The sequence below is a fragment of the Bos mutus genome, chromosome 18 (assembly GCF_027580195.1).
Source record: "Bos mutus isolate GX-2022 chromosome 18, NWIPB_WYAK_1.1, whole genome shotgun sequence".
NCBI classification, from domain to species: Eukaryota; Metazoa; Chordata; class Mammalia; order Artiodactyla; family Bovidae; genus Bos; species Bos mutus.
In genome coordinates, this window is record NC_091634.1 from 26,104,737 (window position 1) to 26,124,151 (window position 19,415).

Sequence of the window (19,415 nt, forward strand, 5' to 3'; positions counted from 1 at the left end):
ACCTGAATTAGAACCTAGCCTCTGTCCCTTGCTTGTTGAGTGACAGTGGGCAAATCAGCCTCTCTGCGCATGTTGCCTCACCTGGAAAACTCATATTATACCAGATAGATAACCATTTTCTTAAAGCTCTTTTGGGACTTCCCTGGTGGTCCAGCAAGGGGCATGGGTCTGCTCCCTGGTCAGGGAACTAAGATTCCCACATGCCACCCAGGGCAGCCAAAAAGTGAAAACAAACAAAAAACCTCTTTCAACTCACAATTTCAGGAAAACAAAAACAAAAACTTTTAAAACACAACTCCCCAATCTAGGATTTATATTCTTGGCCTGAGCTTTGCCCTTCAAGATCATATAGATTGGTTTTTCCCATGGATTTAGGATCAAAGGGCTCCTTCGGGTTATGTGTTCCTTTGAAATGGATTCAAAGGCATGCTTTTTCAAAGTGCAGGGGAAACTGGAAAGCCTTCATCCTTGCTGAGTGAATCACCATCCCAGAGCACAGGTGACAAGTCCTGACCCATCCCTACACTGTCTGATAAACCCACAGGTCACAGGTCTAAAATCAACCCCACTTTTCCTTCTTCCTGGCTCCTTTGTGGGCTTTCTGATAAGGTGCCCCAAGTCAGCTGTGACAGTGTTTTCTCTCTCTGCAAACAACAGTCCCCAGGGCGTGCACTCTGCCTGCAAGCTCCCCAGCTGCTTCCAGCTCTCGCTCTGCCCAGAGCCCTTTAATTGCTGCATTCCAACAAATTAGCCATGTGACAGAAGATTATTTTTAACTTCAATAGAGCAGCTCCCTCTCTTTTAATATATCATGCTTGGCCCACATTCCCTCGGTGAAAAGGGCACCATCGGCTACTTCTGAGAACTTTTAATTACTTCAATTGTTTGCAAAATCCTTAGAAGCTTAAAAAAAAAGTTCCTTCTCCTTTTCCAGTTTTCCCATTTGCTATTTAATGAAAGCTGAGGCTGACTCCAACATGGGGATTTACCAGCTTTAAGGGGTCTCCCCAAAGCCACTCTATCTGCTGCCATTCTCTGCAGGACAGTTTTCTGAAGTGCAAACCCATTGGGGGTTGAGAGGAAGGCAAGCTCCAGAACAACAGAGGCTCGTTCCTCAGCCCCACATGGAACCCCAGAAGGAGGCAGGATGGGGATGGCTGGCAGCCTTAGGAAGACTGAGTGCTAAACACCTCCTAGGTCTTGGGACCCTCCAAGAGGCTCCTGATGATTGAGCTTGACACTATGCTGAGCCTTTCGCCTTCAAGTAAACCACACAGAACAATGAGCATCTCAGGGACCACCACGTGGACCAAAGACCATTTAATTTTTCTGAATTTCCTCAACTCCAGATATTTCTTGGCTCAGGTGGCCAAGTTGGCAGTGTGGCCAAAAAAGAGCAACATTGTGTCACCCACCATCACCTTTAAGTTCAAGTCTCCCCCAAATTGAGAAATGTACATTTTCTTATGCCTGAGTTTTATAAGGCAATTCATACAGGTTACAAAATAATTCATACAGAAATGTATCATTCCAGCCATTTTCTATCTAATCCCACCCCTTCCCCACGGTTTTGCTTTCTACCATTTCTGTCACCCACAGTCAACCAAGGTTCAATAATATATGGAAAATTCCAGAAGTAAGCAACTTATAAGTTTTAAATTGTGCACCATTCTGAGTAGCTTGATGATATCTCGTGCCACCCTGCTTCATCCCAACAGGGCTGTGACAAGTATCCACAATATATATGCTAACTCGATAGTCACTTAGGATTCTATTAGGTTATCAGACTGCCATCATATCACAGTGTTCAGATAAATCTTATTTTACTTAGTAACGTCCCCAAGGCTCAAGAGTAGTGATGCTGGCAATTTGGATATTCTCTTACTGTGCCTAATTTAGAAATTAAATTTTATCACCCTGAATATTCATTGGAAGGACTGATGCTGAAGCTCCAATACTTTAGATATCTGATGTAAAGAGCCAACTCATTGGGAAAGACCCTAATGCTGGGAAAGATTGAAGGTGGGAGGAGAAGGGGACGACAGAGGATGAGATGGTTGGATGGCATCAACGACTCAACGGATAAGCAAACTCTGGGAGATAGTGAAGGACAGGGAAGCCTGGCATGCTGCAGCACACGGGAGTCACAAAAAGTCAGACATGAATTAGCGACTGAACAACAAAAGTATGTATGTATAGGGGAAAACATAGTATATATGGAGTGTGGTACTCTCCGAGGTTACAGGCATCCACTGAGGGTCTTAGAACATACACCCCATGTGTAAGAGGGAACTATTTTATATATTTTTTTATATTTTATATTTTTGATGCACTGTGAATTATAAAAAGACAGATGTGCGTGTGCATGTGTGTGTGTATGGGTGAATGGGTGTGGTTATATGTTGGTAAAAAGGAAGGAGTGTTTCAGGCAGTGGGAACAGCATACATGCATGCTGACAGGTGAGAAAAAGCACAGTGCACGTGGGGAATGGAAAAAAGGCCAGCATGACTGGGATCTGCAGGGAGTAACATGTTATACCCTCAAACTCCAGTTCTTTCAAATTTTTTTTTCAAGTTTTTAAAATTGAGGCATGTTTTACAAAAATCAAATATCTACATTATAATGTGGGTCAGTGAGTTTTGACAACTGCAAACACTCATGTAAACCACCACCCAAATTAAGATATAATGTTTCCTTCTCTTCAGAAAGGTGCCTAGTATCCCTTTTCCAGTCTCTGCCCCCCAAACCTGGGGCGGCCGCTGTTCTGATTTCTGTTACCTAGATTTGTCTCGTTTCTTCTTGGAATCATGCAGTGTGCACTTGTCTTTCTACATTGTGTTTTTGAAATACATCTGTGTTGTTCCAACAGCTCCCACCTGGGTGATGGTTTTCTGTTGGGTTTGCAGGAGTAAGTGGAAGTCATAAATTCGGGCCTAACCAGAAAAATTTCATTAATGATGGATTTTCTTAGAACAGGCTTACATCAACTGCCATGGACCACCGTAGAACTATTTAGACGTGGCAAGGTGCTTCTGATTAAAAAGAAGCTGGCAAAATGTAACTCAAAGCTTATCCTTGACCTAGCTCTTTTACATTTAGGAGTTTCTCTTACATTTAAATATACTCACGCAAGTACAACATGATGTCTGTATAAGAATATGAATGCCAGGACTATATTTCATAGCTGAGGATTAGAAACAAACTAATGTCCATCAGTAGGGATCTGATTAAATAAATAATAATGAGTCCAGAAATGGAACCCTATCCAGTCATGAAAATAAGTGAGAAGGTTCCTTATGGACAGAAATGAGATGATTTCCTAAGGGCAAGAAGTGGAACAGTGTGTTCATTCACTTTATTCAATGAACATTTATGAAGAAACTACAGTATACCAGGTGCCATTCTACACGCTGAGGATATAACACTATACCATTAAAGTCCCTCTCCTCGTGCTGCATCCATTCTAGTGGCAGGAGTAGAAGGAAAAACAGACAGATGAAAAATGTATTTGTAGGGTGTGCTATCATTAATATAAAATAAAAGAATAAAAGCGGGGAAGAGGAACTTAACCCTGGTGGTCCAGTGATTAAGCCTCCATGCTTCCCCTGTAGGGGGCACGGGTTTGATTGCTTGGGTAACTAAGATCCTGCATGCTGCAAGGCACAGCCAAAAGGTAGGGGGAAAAAGGGAAAAGAAAACATAAACGCATTCTTTTATTTTTTATTTTTAAATAAATAATGCAATGCCTCGAGGCTTGCATGATCTTAGTTCCCTGACCAAAGAGTGAACCTGGGTCCGGGCAGTGAGGGCTCTGAGCCCTAACCACTGGACCACGAAGGGATTCCCAATGTGTTTTTTAAAAATACGCATAAAATCTCTATCTTGAAGAAGATACTCCAACTGGTAGCACTGGGGAAGAGAACTGGGAAGCTGGGGCACATGGACAGAGGAATAAATACCACTTTGTGTTCTTCGTACCCTCTGAATTTTAAAATTTTGAATGTTACCTAACCCAGAACTAATGGATATAATTACAATTTTTTTCTTTTAAGTTGGAAGAAGTTCTTGGCAGTAGTTCCAAGCACCTGGGCCCTCAAGTTGTGGGAAACGCCCAACTGCTTTTGAATCAGGGCTGGAGGAAAGGGCTAGCTCCAGGCTGTCACTCACTCCTGTCATGAACCAAAGTTATAGCATCACTCCAGGAAGATTAAAGAACCATCAGGGGGACAGAAGGAAATAAAATCAATCTTGAGTCACTTATGTTTCACGGGTATTTATAAAAGGCTTAGGAAGCTCCTTCCTAAATATGAATTAATGTCAAGAGCAAGTCATCTCAGGAAATGCAAGTTCCTTTCTTTAAACTTTCTGGGACCATCCCATTCTGGAATGAACTGCATAGGGCCAAGTTCTTTCACAGGGAACATCTGTGTGTGGGCAGGTGGAGGGATGGGAGCATAATAACAGGACCATCTAAAAAAAAAAAAAAAAGAGCGAGGGAGACCTTCTAACACTGAATTTGGACCTCATCTTTTTTCTCAGCTTCCTTTGAGTTCTCCATATGTTTGGTTGTATGGGAAGGAAGGTCTACAGGATTATTGATTGGGTTTATTCATGTGAAAGTGGCAATCTGTAAGAGGAGCCTGACTGAACTCTGTTATCTTTTTTTCTTTTTCTTAATATTTACTTGGCTGTGCCAGGTCTTAGTTACAGGATATAGGATCTAGTTCCCTGAAAAAGTGAAAGTGAAGTTGCATAGCCGTGTCTGACTCTTTGCGACCTCATGGACTGTAGCCCCCCAGGCTCCTCCGTCCATGGGATTCTCCAGGAAAGAATACTGGAGTGGGTTGCCATTTCCTTCTCCTGGGGATCTTCCCAACCCAGGGATTGAACCCAGGTCTCCTACATTGCAGGCAGACGCTTTAACCTCTGAGCCACCAGGGAAGCCACCCACGCCCCCTGCATTGGGAGTGTGGAGTCTTAGCCACTGGACCATCAGGGAAGTCCCTGAAATCTGTACTCTTTGTGAATGTTTGTGTTCCAGAAGCTTCCCAGAATTATTGCATGATGGCTCTGTGACTACGATCTCTGTGTGGTCTCCAGTCAACCAAAATGGGAAAAAAAGTTTGGCTTTGAATAACAGGTCTATAATTATCTTAACGCACAATAAATTACCCCTTTAAAAAATCCTATCATTATTTTTCTTATATTTTTATTAACTTTTAATTAGTAGTTAACATAGGAATCTAATTTTGAAAAAAGTAGATTGTTGGAGATAAAATTTTGGTTCTCTTTAATCATTTCCTACAATGCTAATTTAATTGGTCTGGAGTGTGGCTGGCAAGTATTACTTTCTTACAATGATTCTAATACTCAGCAAAGTATGAGAACCACTTGTCTAACTGATAAAGGACTCCAATATTTTTGAAAACTCAATACCTAGATGTTATGGAAAATATATACATACATTGAACATAATAAATGGTTTTCTTTCTCTAAGTGAAAGGTGAAATTTCCCTTTCAATACGGACTGCATTTTAGCAAAAGCACTTCCATAAACTTTTGGGTTTTGTAAATAAAAAGCCAATTTGTGGGACTTCCCCAGTGGCTCAGTGGCTAAAACTCTGCACTCCCAGGAGGAGGCCTGGGCTTCGATCCCTGGTTGGGGAACTAGATCCCACATACTGCAACTAAAGACCCAGCATGGTCAAATAAACAAATAAATATTAAAAAAACAAAAAAGCCAATTTGCAATCCTGGAATGAAACCTGAGGACAATGAGACCCTAAACTTGTATCAAAGTTATCACTGTTGGGGAATGTTGCACCTCTGTAGATCATCAACATGTGGCTTGAGACTGGGGACTGAGGAACCAATGAAGAAGTTTCTTGGCTAGAGACAGAGAAGGTTGTCCAGACCCTTCTGGAAGGTAAGGCTGAGACACTTAAGGACTGTGCTGTCCAATACAGTAGCCACCATCTGCATGTCGTTGCTAAATATAAGTGAATTAAAAATTAAATCAAATTAAAAATTCAGTTTCTTAGTCATAGTGGCTACATTTCAAGTGTTCAATAGCCCGTATAACTAGTGGCTACAATACTGGATGCGAACATAGAACATCCCCATCGTCAAAGATGATGACACAGAGCTGTCTTTGGGACAGCACTACTGTAGAAATCATTTTACATGGTCTTATCTGGTTGGTAGTTTAAAATTCCCTTTCCTGAAATGTAATTACGTGCTCTCATTACCAAGCTTTCGACACAGTTTTAAAGTGATAATAACAGCTAACGTTTATTGTACACTTAACATACCCATCAGTTCTCTTGGTTGCAGACAGCAGGTTTCTCTCTTGCTAATTTAAGCACGAAGGGACTTATTAAAGGGTATGGCTTTAGCGCACAGAATCGGTAAGAAAGTCAAGAAACAGACTCCAGGCTAAACATCCAGGAACCACTCCCAAAATGATACTGTGGAACTCGTTGACAAGCAAGCCACAGCCTCTGTCACCGTCCGGAAGCTTCAGAACTGCTAAGCTGCCACCACAGCTGCTGGTTCTAGAATCACGAGGCCTTGGCCATAAACGGCCTCAGCAAAATGGATGCTTCACACCTGCCTCTTCATCCACGTAGCTCCTAGTTCTAAAGACTCACACAAATGGAAACCAAGTCATAAACAGAACTGGAGCTGCAAGGGAGTTTGTGACATGTTATGCAGGTTTATCCCTCCAGCCTCCTGAAGTTCAGAAAGTGAGCTAAGACAGGGCTGGAATGGGTTTGGAGCAAACCAGTCAGTCTAAAGTAACTGCCATGACCTGCTGTATGCCAAATCCTGTGAACATGCCTGATGGCACTGCTTTCTTACAGAAATTCAGGGAGGAAGGACCTGTAATCAACCCCCTTTGACAGAGGAGGACACTACAGGAAATGGTGGGGCACACAGACAGTCTTAGCTGTGCTTTGCGAAGTTAGAAGGGGGCCCTCTGCCCACTCAGGGAGAGAAGGAAAATGGAGCGAGGAGGGGACAGCTGCCTTGAGAAGCAGGGATGGAAGATGACCACACAGGAGAAAAAAAGCAGCAGTTCCAAGGTGACAAAGGACAGCCAGAATGAATTTGAGAACTCATGAGTGCTGCTGCTGTACAAATTCATGCCAGATTCCAGAGTCCCTGCCCTCTCCACAAACCCACGCCGCCCTCAGTGGGAAGAACCATAACTTAACGCACAATTGAGACACAAGGACACTTGTCTGTCTACATCCCAACAACCCCAGTTGCATCTGTGGCACAGGACAGGAGTACAAAAGTAAAGAACTCAAGCAGGGAAGGCTTCCAGAAGGAGGTGAGTTTTTAGTGGGTTTGAGAGGAGATGTGTAAGCTTATGCACAGCTGTCAGAAGGCAGAGGGTTTCAGATGAAAGAGCGCATCCATCCTCATGCCAAGACTCATGCCAAGGCTGAAAGGGGGCAGCCACTGTAGCATATCAAAGCAGTGCCCTTGACTGAGGATGAAGGAGGTGAGTCAGTGTTTGGGAGAGAACAATAAATAAGCAGGGTTGGGAAGGGAGTTGATTTGCAGGATAAAATCATGTGAAACCCTTCCTATGATAATAATTAAATTCAAATATTAGTAAAGTATGTATTGAAACTGGACTTGAAGCAGAACGAAAATCTCGGGGAGTAGGTCCTAGACATTTTCTAACAAATACTCCTGGGTTAATTTTCCTGATCTGCCTGTCCTGAGGACTATTCTCAGTCTTAGCTTCTCTGTGATGCAGCTCAAGTTTTGGTGAGCAGGGGTTGGGGTCCCTTTGCCACATCATTCTTTTCTGGAGACATTATAGTAGGATCAAAAGACAACTACATCAGGGAAAAGAATACAGCTCAAGGAAATGGGACTCTTGGAGTTGGGCAACTCAGAAAAATTTAAGAAAGGGATGTCAACACCCCAGACATATGCTGGCAAGTTTGATTCTCACTGTGCTTAAGCTTTACCAAACAATACATTTTAATAAGTGTTTCCACCTGCCAAGTTCAATCTTAAGCCATTTAATAATATATTAAATCACTTAACCCTCACAGCAATTACCAACACTAAGCTTTCCTCATTTTACAAAAGAGAAACATGAGGCTTAGACGGTCCCACAGCTAAGAACTGGACTCCACAGCCCATGGATTTAACTATCCTGCTATGCTGCCTTGATTTCTTCTTCCTCATTTGTGTTTTCTTATTATTTTTCACGTGTTATGTTTATATACTTGTCAGCTCCAAAAACTAGAAGTTTCTTAAAGTGTAATGATCAAGTCTAATAATTCATCCTTTGATACCCTTACCCCCAGCACTTACCGGAGATGAGCACACAATGAGTGCTTAATATACATAAGCAAGACAGAGCTTTGTGACAAAGTGATCATTCACCTTATACTCATCAATTCTTGCAGACATTCACAGCTTCCAGAGAACAAGTAGAAGGAGAAAATCCTCATTCATAGAGGATCACAGTCAAGGCTCTTGGATCCTGACAGTCACAGGCTTAAATCTTAACTCAGACATTTTAGTGGTGTAATCTCAGGCAAATGTTAAAAGGAAAAATAAATTTAAATTACAATTTATAGGCACTTCCCTGGTGGTTCAGTGGCTAAGACTCTACGCTCCCAAGGTAGGGAGACTGGGTTCAAACCCTGGTCGAGGAACTAGATCTCACAGGTCATCTGAAGAGTCTGCATGCCACAATGAAGATCAAAGATCCCGCATACTGCAACTAAGATCCGGCACAGTCAAAAAACTAAATAAAACTAATTAAAAGAATTATAATTTATAAAGAATTATTCTTTAAAAAAAAAAAAGGCACTGCTGTTGGGACATGAAAAATAGCTAGGAAAGTTTATGATTCAGGATTTAAATACATATATTAAGTATGTGTTTTATAGAAGTAGTAGGTGGCTGTGTTCCCAGAAGAGCTCAGTGTCTTGCTAGCGGGCCTACAGACTCTCCTGGGCCCCTCCTATTGAGAAAGACCCAGCGGCAAGAACAGGGACTCATGGTTAAATGTTAACTTGTGTTTATTTCTCTACAACTGCCTGCTGTTTAATTTGGCCAACCCAGTGAAGATTCTTTCGTAAGCCTGTGTGTAATTTCTAAACACCAGACCTACGACCTTTACACACATGCTAAACATTTATAGAGTGGGAGAGTTCTTTTTCTCCATCAGTGGAGTGAGTAAATACCAACATCCTCCCCTCCCACCCCCTCCCAAAAAGTATTCTTTGATCTGCACTACAGATAAACCAGTAATAATTCATCCTGATCAGCTAAGAGCTATAAAGCAGATTCTTTGATAAGCCAATTAATTTCAGAGGGCACTGGGGCTTGTTTCTTCCTGATGCCGATTTAGATTCTTAAAGTCATAGAGTTTTAGAGCTGGGAAGAGATCTTTTAAGATTAGCTTGTCAAACTGTCTGATGTTAACAGAAGGTTGCTGCTGCTGCTGCTAAGTCGTTTCAGTCGTGTCCGACTCTGTGCGACCCCATAGACGGCAGCCCACCAGGCTCCCCCATCCCTGGGATTCTCCAGGCAAGAACACTGGAGTGGGCTGCCATTTCCTCCTCCAATGCATGAAAGTGAAAAGTGAACGTGAAGTCGCTCAGTCGTGTCCGACTCTTAGCGACCCCATGGACTGCAGCCTAACAGGCTCCTCGGTCCATGGGATTTTCCAGGCAAGAGTACTGCAGTGGGGTGCCATTGCCTTCTCTGTTAAAAGGAGATGAGAAAACTGAGCTTCAGAGAGGGGAAAAAGGCAGCGTAGACTCACTCACAGATGTTAAGGAAGAAAGAGCCCTATAGGAATTATTTGTCACAAATTTCTACAAAATTTTAAGGTTTCTTTGATATTGCTTTTTGTTTCTTTTGTAATCTGGTAATTCAAGTATAGTTTTGGGGCCTGGAATTGGAAATCTGTGGACACTGATCCTGTTTTACGCTGACATCAGAAATACGTGAGAATCATTGCTGCCCCCTGCTGGAAGTTTAAAATCTCATAGGTTTTCCAGGTTATAGGGAATTTTTTTTTAACCAAAAAAATTATAAAAGTAATGTTTCTTTAGGTTAAGAAGTTTAAACAGCATGAAAGGATGAGGGGAAGGGACAGTTAGAGAGTTTGGGATGGACATGTACACACCGCTGTATTTAAAGTGGATAACCAACAAGGACCTACCGTATGGCACATGGAGCTCTGTCTGCTCCATGTTTGTGGCAGCAGGATGGGAGGGGAGTCTGGGGGAGGCTGGATGCATGTGTATGCATGGCGGAGTCCCTTAGTTGTTCACCTGAAACTGTCACCACATTGTTAATCAGCTGAACCCCAATACAAAATAAAAACTTAAATAAAAAGCAGGAAAGGGTATAAAGAGAAACTAGAAATCTGCTTCCCTGCAGTCATACTTCCCAATGATAATTGTCATTAACAATTTTTGGGGAACATTCTTCCACATTTTTTCTACTTATGTATATATATATGCACATGTGTATATATGTATTACACACAAATTGGACAATACTATGCACACTGTTTTGCAACATGTTTTTCTTTTTTCTTTAATTTACTGATTTTTGAATAATACATTCAAACTAATGTTGTTTCAATTATACCTCAATTTTTTTAAAAAAAGAACTGTCTTGAACACCTTTCCAAAGCAGTATATATTGACAAACCTTGTTCCTACAATAATATTTATTTCACTGCTTGGGTGTATCACAAATTATTCATTCAGTACTTCTTTGATGGAATAAAACATAAATCTCTATAAAAGTAAGGATTTTATTATTTTCTTGTTAGTGCTGTCTCTCATAATGAGAATAAAGCTCAATAAAAGTTGTTTAATGAATGACTGACATTTTTCTAGTTTCAATTATTTTTCTGTTTCAAAAATGCTGCCCTGAATATGTTTGTGTCTGTATTTTGGGGCACAGGATAAAATCTAGGAAGACGAACAGGTTCAAAGGCAAGCAAATCTTAAATTTTGATTGATGGCCAATTTGGTACTTTTAATGATCCAGGAGTTTAATAATTCTATCATTCCCATCCCTGACTGAGCATCAAAATTCAGATTCTCCCAGAGAATTTAATTTAAAATAACTCCTTTCTGCACATACCTTTCCTGTTCTAATTCAGTTGTGTGTGTGTGTGTATGTGGAGGGAATATATATATTGAATAGCCCCTCCACAACACCGTGATTCCAGTGCATACCCAGGACTAGGAACACCTTACCCACTTCTTGCTACACTGCAGCAGATGGAAATCTGCTCTCCTATATCCTGATTGTAACATGGTTACTCATTTGTTATGCACCTGATGCTTATCGCGTGCCTACTGTATGCAGGACCCTGTGTTCCCTCTCCCAGAGGCACAGCTGTACAGGGGGTGTGGTATGGATTTCGCCACTCCCATGGGTGGTGGTGCTGGGTAAAGTGGGTGAGTCTGTTGGCTGTACTTGTGTTGGCCGGTGGCTGGGGTTTGGGGAGGGAGCAGCATGTGGGTGAAACTTAGGAATCCTGCAGCACTACAGTGGCAAGAATCTTTAAGAGGCCTCGATGACATGTCTGTGTGTCTGACAAACACGGAGCCAGTCCAGTTCTAGGTCCTCTTAGGCGACTGCTACTGGGGTTCCCTACAAGTGATGTGTGGGGTGGGGCACAGTCCTTTTCCTCTGGGCCCTTCTAAGGCAGATAAAATAGAATGCAGATGAAACACACATGGGAAATGCACTGTGGACAGCCAACAGATCGGGGTCATAAAAAAGGATGACAGATTCCACGTCATTCGTGACCCACCCAAATGTCACATCCTTTGGCAGTTCCTGCCACAAGCAGGTTTGTTTCCACATACTTCATAGCACTGGAAATATAACAATGGAAAGAAAAAAAATATATGGCTACTACTGTCACTTGAGGTTTATTATGTCAAAACTTCTAGTTGCTTTACTGGGCGACCCCATCATATTCCCCCAATAGTGCAGGAAACTCAGGGAAGTTAAATGACTAGATAAAAGCCACACAATTTGTTTAATGGAGTGGTCTTCATAGTTTTTCTGCTTGTAAATGCCATCACATGGGCTTCCCTGGTGGCTCAGCAGTAAAGAATCTGCCTGCCAATGCAGGAGACTTCGGTTCGATCCCTGAGTCGAGACGGTCCCTTGGAGAAGGAAATGACAAACCAATCCAGTGTTCTTGCCTGGGAAATCCCATAGACAGAGGAGTCTAGCTGGCAACAGTCCCTGAGTCGCCAGAGGGGGTGACATGTGACCCCATGTCGCCATGGGGTCACAAAAGAGTCAAACACAACCTAGTGACTAAACAACAACAAATGCCATCAAATAATTTTGAAAAATGGCGTATCCCTAGAAGCAGACACACTTCTATGGACGTTTAACTTAAAACAAAGGAAGCACTACAAAGAGTGGGAAAAGATCTTTTTAAAAAATAGCGCTAGGATCCCCGGATACCGAATGGAAAAAAATGAAATTGGACCTTTCTTCATTTCATATACAAACATAAAATCCAGGTGGATAAAGACTTAAATGTGAAAGGCAAAAATCTACAGTTTTTTTAGAAGATGATATTATCTATATCTTTATGACTTACGAATGAAAGGATTTCTTTAACAAGCCCTGTCAGCTCTCATGATATAAGAATGATAAATTAAATTATACTTAATACGTAAATTAAGATACCCAGTGGTTCTTAAGTATACTCTCTGAAGAGTATAATAATAGATAAAGCACAGAGTGAGAGAAGATATTTGCAATAGGTAACCATATAATCGGGGGAGCCTGCTGGGCTGCTGTCTATGGGGTCGCACAGAATCGGACACAACTGAAGTGACTTAGCAGCAACCATGTACTCAACAGACTGTTGCATTATTAAGCTTAGGCAGCATGGTTAAATGGATTTACTGGAAAACAGGCATTCTTTGAATGTATATTTCACAAGAAAAAAAGAAAAGAAATTACTGCCTAAGAATATGTATCCCCTTGTCAATTTTAAAGTTGATATCTGGGAGGGAGGCTCAAGAGGTGCAGATATATTATACTCAGAGCTGATTGACGTTGTTGTACAGCAGAAAGGAACATAATATTATAAAGCAATTTTACTCCAATTAAAAAATAAGTGGACATCTAAAAGTTTTTCATCTTATTTACATGTTTTAAACTTGTACAATAATGCTCACAGCAGCCTTATTTGTAACTCTCAAATTGGAAACAGCCCAAATATCTATGGAGAGTGAATAAACAAATTGTGGATTTTTGTACAACGGAACATTACTCAGCAATAAAAAGAACAACAGGGATGAATCTCAAAAACATGGTGATACAAAAGAAGTCCAGCAGAGAGCATCTATTATACTACATGATTCTGTTTATACGAAATTCAGGAACAGACAAAACCAAGGCATTGAAACCCAAAGAGCAATTGGGGATGGGGATTGGCTTGAAAGGGGCATAAGGGAATTTTCTGAAGTGGTTCATCATGTGTTAACTAGATACAAAAGATGTAACTTCTGCACATTACAGATCTTAACATTTAAAAATAAAACTATTATATTACTGTCATAAATATATCCAATGAAATATAAATGCAGTAGTGATTTGATATCTACCATCATCCATTTAAAAATAAAAAGATATGGGGATTTCCCTGGTGGTCCATTGGCTGAGACTTGGCATTACTGATGCAGAGGGCCTGGGTTCGATCTCTGGTCAGGAAACTAGATCCTGCATGCCACAACTAAAGATCCCCTCGATCGTGTCTGAATCTTTGGACCTCATGGACTGTGGCCCAGCAGGCTCCTCTGCCCATGGAATTTTCCAGGCAAGAATACTGGAACAGGTTGCCATTTCTTCCTCCAGGGGATCTTCCCAACTTAGGGATCGAACCCGCATCTCTTATGTCTCCTGTGTTGGCAGGTGGATTCTTTACCACTGGTGCCACCTGGGAGGCCCCAAAGATTCCTTCATGTGGCAACTAAAGATTCCTGCAGCTAGAGATCCCATGTGCCACAACAGAGATCCCTCGTTCCGCAATTAAGACTTGGCACAGCCATATCAATAAATATTTTTAAAAATTCAAACATATCTGATCTGAGATCTAACTCAAACATATTCATTATGGTATCTTGGGCAAGTCAACCTCCTAGAGACTCAGTTCACTCAACAGTAACACTGGCAAAATGAGACCTCTTTTGCAGCATTTTGGTTAAGATCAAATGAAATGGCAGATCTAAGTCATCTTAGCATAGTAAGTGATAAACAGTAAACATGCAAAAAATTTTTTATGAGTATTATTTCTATAAATTTGTTGTCACATTATATGTTTCTATCCTTTTTCTCTTATTACCTCTTGAGCATAAAATAATCTTTGGGTCCAAAATTATTATTTTATGGTTAGGTACAATTTTTATTACCAATAAAAATTCCTTACTATGAACACACAATGACTTAGTTAACAATTTTATTATCTTTTGAGTTCTGATTTTTTTTACATAACAAGTAATGTTGTGATGAAAATCCTTGTACTTAAATCTTGGTGCTCTCATTCATGATTATTTCCATAGAGTAAATTTCTGAACAAGGCAATTTGTATGGCTTTTGCATTTTTTTCCCCTTTTTCTTTTTCTGAGTTGCTCTCTGGAAAAGCTGTACTGATTTACTCTCACCAGCACTGGCTGAAACTGCTTATTTCACAGCACCCTCCCTGACACTGGGTATTAGTATTTGTTAAAATTTTACTATTACTATGATAATTTAACTGGAGTGTATCAGGCATTGTTTACAGGCCTTATCTCATTTCCTCTTCACTACAACCCTCTAAAGGGTCCATTTGGTAGTCTGGTGTCCTTAGAAGATTGGGAAAACAAGGCTTCCAGAGGTTAAGGTCCTAGCCAAGCTAGTACAGGCACACCTCATTTTATTGTGGGTCACAGACGTTGAGTTTTTTTTTTTAACAAATTGAAGGTAATTCGTGCGACTCACTTCATTGCAGTGGCCTGGAACCAAACTTGCACTATATATCTCTGAGGTATGCCTGTAACTTCATAGGGCCAGGATAAGCCTATTTGGTCCCTAACATGCTAACTATGGCACTTCCCTGGTGGCTCCGCTGGTAAAGAATCTGCCTACAATGTGGGAGACCTAGGTTCAACCCCTGCCTTGGGAAGATCCCCTGGAGAAGGGAATGGCTACCCTTCCATGGACTATAGTTCATGAAGTCTCAAAGAGTTGACCACGACTAAGTGGTCATGCTGACCATGGCTTCTCCCCTATATCACACTGCCTCCTGCTGGTGCCCATTGAGAGGGCAAGAAGTCCTGAAACTCCTCCAATCAGATTCCTTAGATGAGATTTGGGTATTTGTGGTCAGGAAGAGAGTGATGCTGGGACAACCACATAATAGTGGGACTCTGAAAAATGAGAAAGCTCATCAAGCTTTTCCCTTAATATTTATGCAATTTATGTGTTACACATTAACTTTAAAAAAGAGAAAACAAAAAATGAGATTTTTGATATAGAAGAAAAGGAAAGGCATTTCAGGCAGGCGGGCAATGAATGGATAAGTTAATAAAAGTAGCTCACACTTACTGAGCCCTCATACAAGTCAGACCCCCTCACCAAGGGCGCTGGAAATACTAATTCATTTAATTTTTATACAACCCCTATGTGGTACCTCTGTTATTTGTGCTTGACAGATGAGGAAACAGAGGCACAGAGATGGTTAAGTAACTTGCTCAAGGTTACACATCTAGCAAATCCAACAGTCAGGATTTGAGGCAGGTAATTTGGCTCCCGGTTAGAAGCAGATAGGCTGGAGCTTCTCTGGTGGTCCAATGGTTAAGAATCTGCTCTGCAATGCAGGGGATACCGGTCTGATGCCTGGTCCGATCCCTGGTCCAGGGAGATCCCACATGCTGTGGGGCTACTGAGCCCATGAGCTGAAACTACGGGAGCCTGCACATCTAGGGCCTGAGCTCCATTATAAGAGAAGCCAACGTAATAAGAAGCCTGTGTACCGCAACCAGAAAGTAGCCCCCATTTGTTGCAACTAGAGAAAGCCTGCGCAGCAATGAAGACCCAACTCAGCTAAAAATAAGCAAATAAGGCAGGCAGGCTGGGATCACAAAGCAGCCACAGTCACCAAAGATCTGACAGAATGAGAGGCCTCTTCCCCTATTCTGGAAAGTCCACCATAAGGAGATTTTGTCAGACCAGGATACTGAACAGTTTAAGGTCCAAGTCTAATTCATTCAAGGATCCAGCATGTCATGTCACATCCTCAATGATGCTGCCACTTGTCCTCCTGAGTTCTCATTTAGTGGCCCCAAAATAGATCTCTGCTGATTATGGTCCAGTGGCATTAGTGGAAAAGCGTTTGAAGTAGACCAAGTACTGGGACTCCCAGAGAAGGGGCACATACACCCACCAGAGCTGCGATTTCTCTGTTTAGTTCCGATGATGTGCCATGAATTCCAAGTGCATCAGAGACACCTATAGGTGGCTCACATCCTATATCCCCACTTGCTACCTACACCCACAGCCCACCTAGTCCTTTGGAAATGCCCCTTATTCACTAACTCCCTTGCCTGTGGAAGATATGGTAGATGTGGAAGACAGTGATACATGCAATGAAGAAGGCTCTCTAAGGTCAATGTGGCAAATCAAACACAGAAATGTAAAGAAGTAAGTAAAGCTCAGGAACCCAGTTCGTGTAACCCCAAGCTGGAAGTGGATTTGGAACTGGGATTGGACAAGACTTAGAAAAGGAGAGATGAAAAAAAAAAAAAAGAAAGAAAAGGAGAGATGGACCTCTCCAGGCCTATCTACAAGGATAGAAATGGAGAAAATAACTCAGGGTATGTATCCTGTAAAGTCATAAGATTATGCAGTCAGCGGCTCTGTAGCTAGAAAATCATAACACAAATATTTAAGAAAGGGGAGGCAGTTACAAGAATGTCCCTGTTTGAGTAAATATAGTTTCCTGGTGGACACAGAATTAAATTTCAGTAAAAATAAAACACTGGTGGTACAGTTTTCCAACATGTATCACAAGCCTTACTCATGTGCCTCCTCAATTCTATCCAACCTCACGTGGCAGGCCCTGGGCTAGGCTCTTGGATGCATGGCAAACAAGAAGACAGAGTGCCAGCCCCCAAATGAGCTGACTGTGGAGAATGTATTTCAGGAAGGGTGAAGTATGAGGTGCTCAGGACACAGCACAAGCAGGATTTAACCTAACCCAGAAAACCAAGAAGGGGTGAAATGTCTTTTCAGTGACACTTGAAGGACAGGAAGGATTTAGGAAGGCTAGAGTGGACAAGTGAAGTGAAAGTTGCTCAGTCATGTCCAGCTCTTTTCGACCTCATGGACTATACACAGTCCACAGAATTCTCCAGGCCAGAATACTGGAGTGGGTAGCCTTTCCCTTCTCCAGGGGATCTTCCCAACCTAGGGGTCGAACTCAGGTCTCCCGCATTGCAGGCAGATTCTTCAGTGAGCCACAGGGAAGCCCAAGTGAAGGCTCTGAGCAAACTGAGTAGTAGGTGAAAAGGAAAAGATAGAAGTTGTATACACACACACACACACACACACACACACATGAAACATGAGCCCAAAATCAAGTTGGCAATAGGCTCCTTCTTCAGGCTTTAAAAGCCATTTTAAAGGGTCTGCATCATGTTCAAAAGTAAAAGGGAAGAGTGATGAGTGAAATTCTGATCAGTGTTCTACTGTATATTCTTTGACTCAGTAATTCTACTTTAAGGAAATTATCCTAAGGAAATAATTATGAATTTATGCAATGATACATTTAAAAGGGTATTTCTAATATTGAGATAGTCTAGAATTACAAAATTTTGAAATAAACAGAATAACTTATGGTGGTGAAAGTGATAGTCTCTCAGTTGTGTCGGATTCTTTGTGACCCCAGGGACTGTAGCCTGCCAGGCTCCTCTGTCCATGGGATTTCTCAGGCATTGGAAGCAGATTCTTTACCACCTGAACCACCAGGTAAGCCCCCTTACAGTAGTTGTTTAGATAAATGAGACTTTGGTTCATTGGTAAAATGTTCAGTTCAGTTCAGTCACTCAGTTGTGTCCGACTCTTTACGACCCCATGAATCGCAGCACACCAGGCCTCCCTGTCCATCACCAACTCCCGGAGTTCACCCAGACTCACGTCCATTGAGTCAGTGATGCCACCCAGCCATCTCATCCTCTGTCGTCCCCTTCTCCTCCTGCCCCCAATCCCTTCCAGCATCAGTCTTTTCCAATGAGTCAACTCTTCGCATGAGGTGGCCAAAGTACTGGAGTTTCAGCTTTAGCATCATTCCTTCCAAAGAACACCAAGGACTGATCTTCTTTAGAATGGACTGGTTGGATCTCCTTGCAGTCCAAGGGACTCTCAAGAGTCTTCTCCAACACCACAGTTCAAAAGCGTCAATTCTTCGGCGCTCAGCCTTCTTCACAGTCCAACTCTCACATCCATACATGACCACTGGAAAAACCATAGCCTTGACTAGACGAACCTTTGTTGGCAAAGTAATGTCTCTGCTTTTGAATATGCTATCTAGGTTGGTCATAACTTTCCTTCCAAGGAGTAAATGTCTTTTAATTTCATGGCTGCAGTCACCATCTACAGTGATTTTGGACCCCAAAAAATAAAGTCTGACACTGTTTCCACTGTTTCCCCATCTATTTCCCAGGAAGTGATGGGACCAGATGCCATGATCTTCGTTTTCTGAATGTTGAGCTTTAAGCCAACTTTTTCACTCTCCTCTTTCACTTTCATCAAGAGGCTTTTGAGTTCCTCTTCACTTTCTGCCATAAGGGTGGTGTCATCTGCATGTCTGAGGTTATTGATATTTCTCCCAGCAATCTTGATTCCAGCTTGTGTTTCTTCCAGTCCAGCGTTTCTCATGATGTACTCTGCATATAAGTTAAATAAGCAGGGTGACAATATACAGCCTTGACGTACTCCTTTTCCTATTTGGAACCATGTTATGTAGCTGCTAAAGACACCATAGGAAAAAAAAAAGCAATGACGTGCAAAGATGTTCATTACATATTGGATGCAAACTGAAGTTTATATAAATATACATAGTATAATCTCAATTTTGTATATATACACACACATACATACACACACACAGCGAAATAGGTATACAAGATATTGGAAAGCTATAAACCTAAATTTCAACCTTTCTTTTCATGTGGGATAATGTTAATATTAATAGCTGATTTAAACTTATACTTTTTATTTTTTCTAATTGTTCTATATGTGCTACTTCTGTGATTTTAAAAAATTATGTCTTAGAAAAAAAATTAAAAAAAACAAAAAAATTAAAAAGAAAATTTATAAAAGAAAATAAAAAATT

General features: G+C 41.4%; 1 protein-coding gene across 1 annotated transcript in view; it reads right to left on the reverse strand.

Moving 5' to 3' along the window:
- NIP7 (nucleolar pre-rRNA processing protein NIP7) overlaps positions 1-19,415 on the reverse strand; it is a 65,553-nt gene that overhangs the window by 12,792 nt on the left and 33,346 nt on the right. The gene's annotated exons all lie outside the window — the stretch shown is intronic.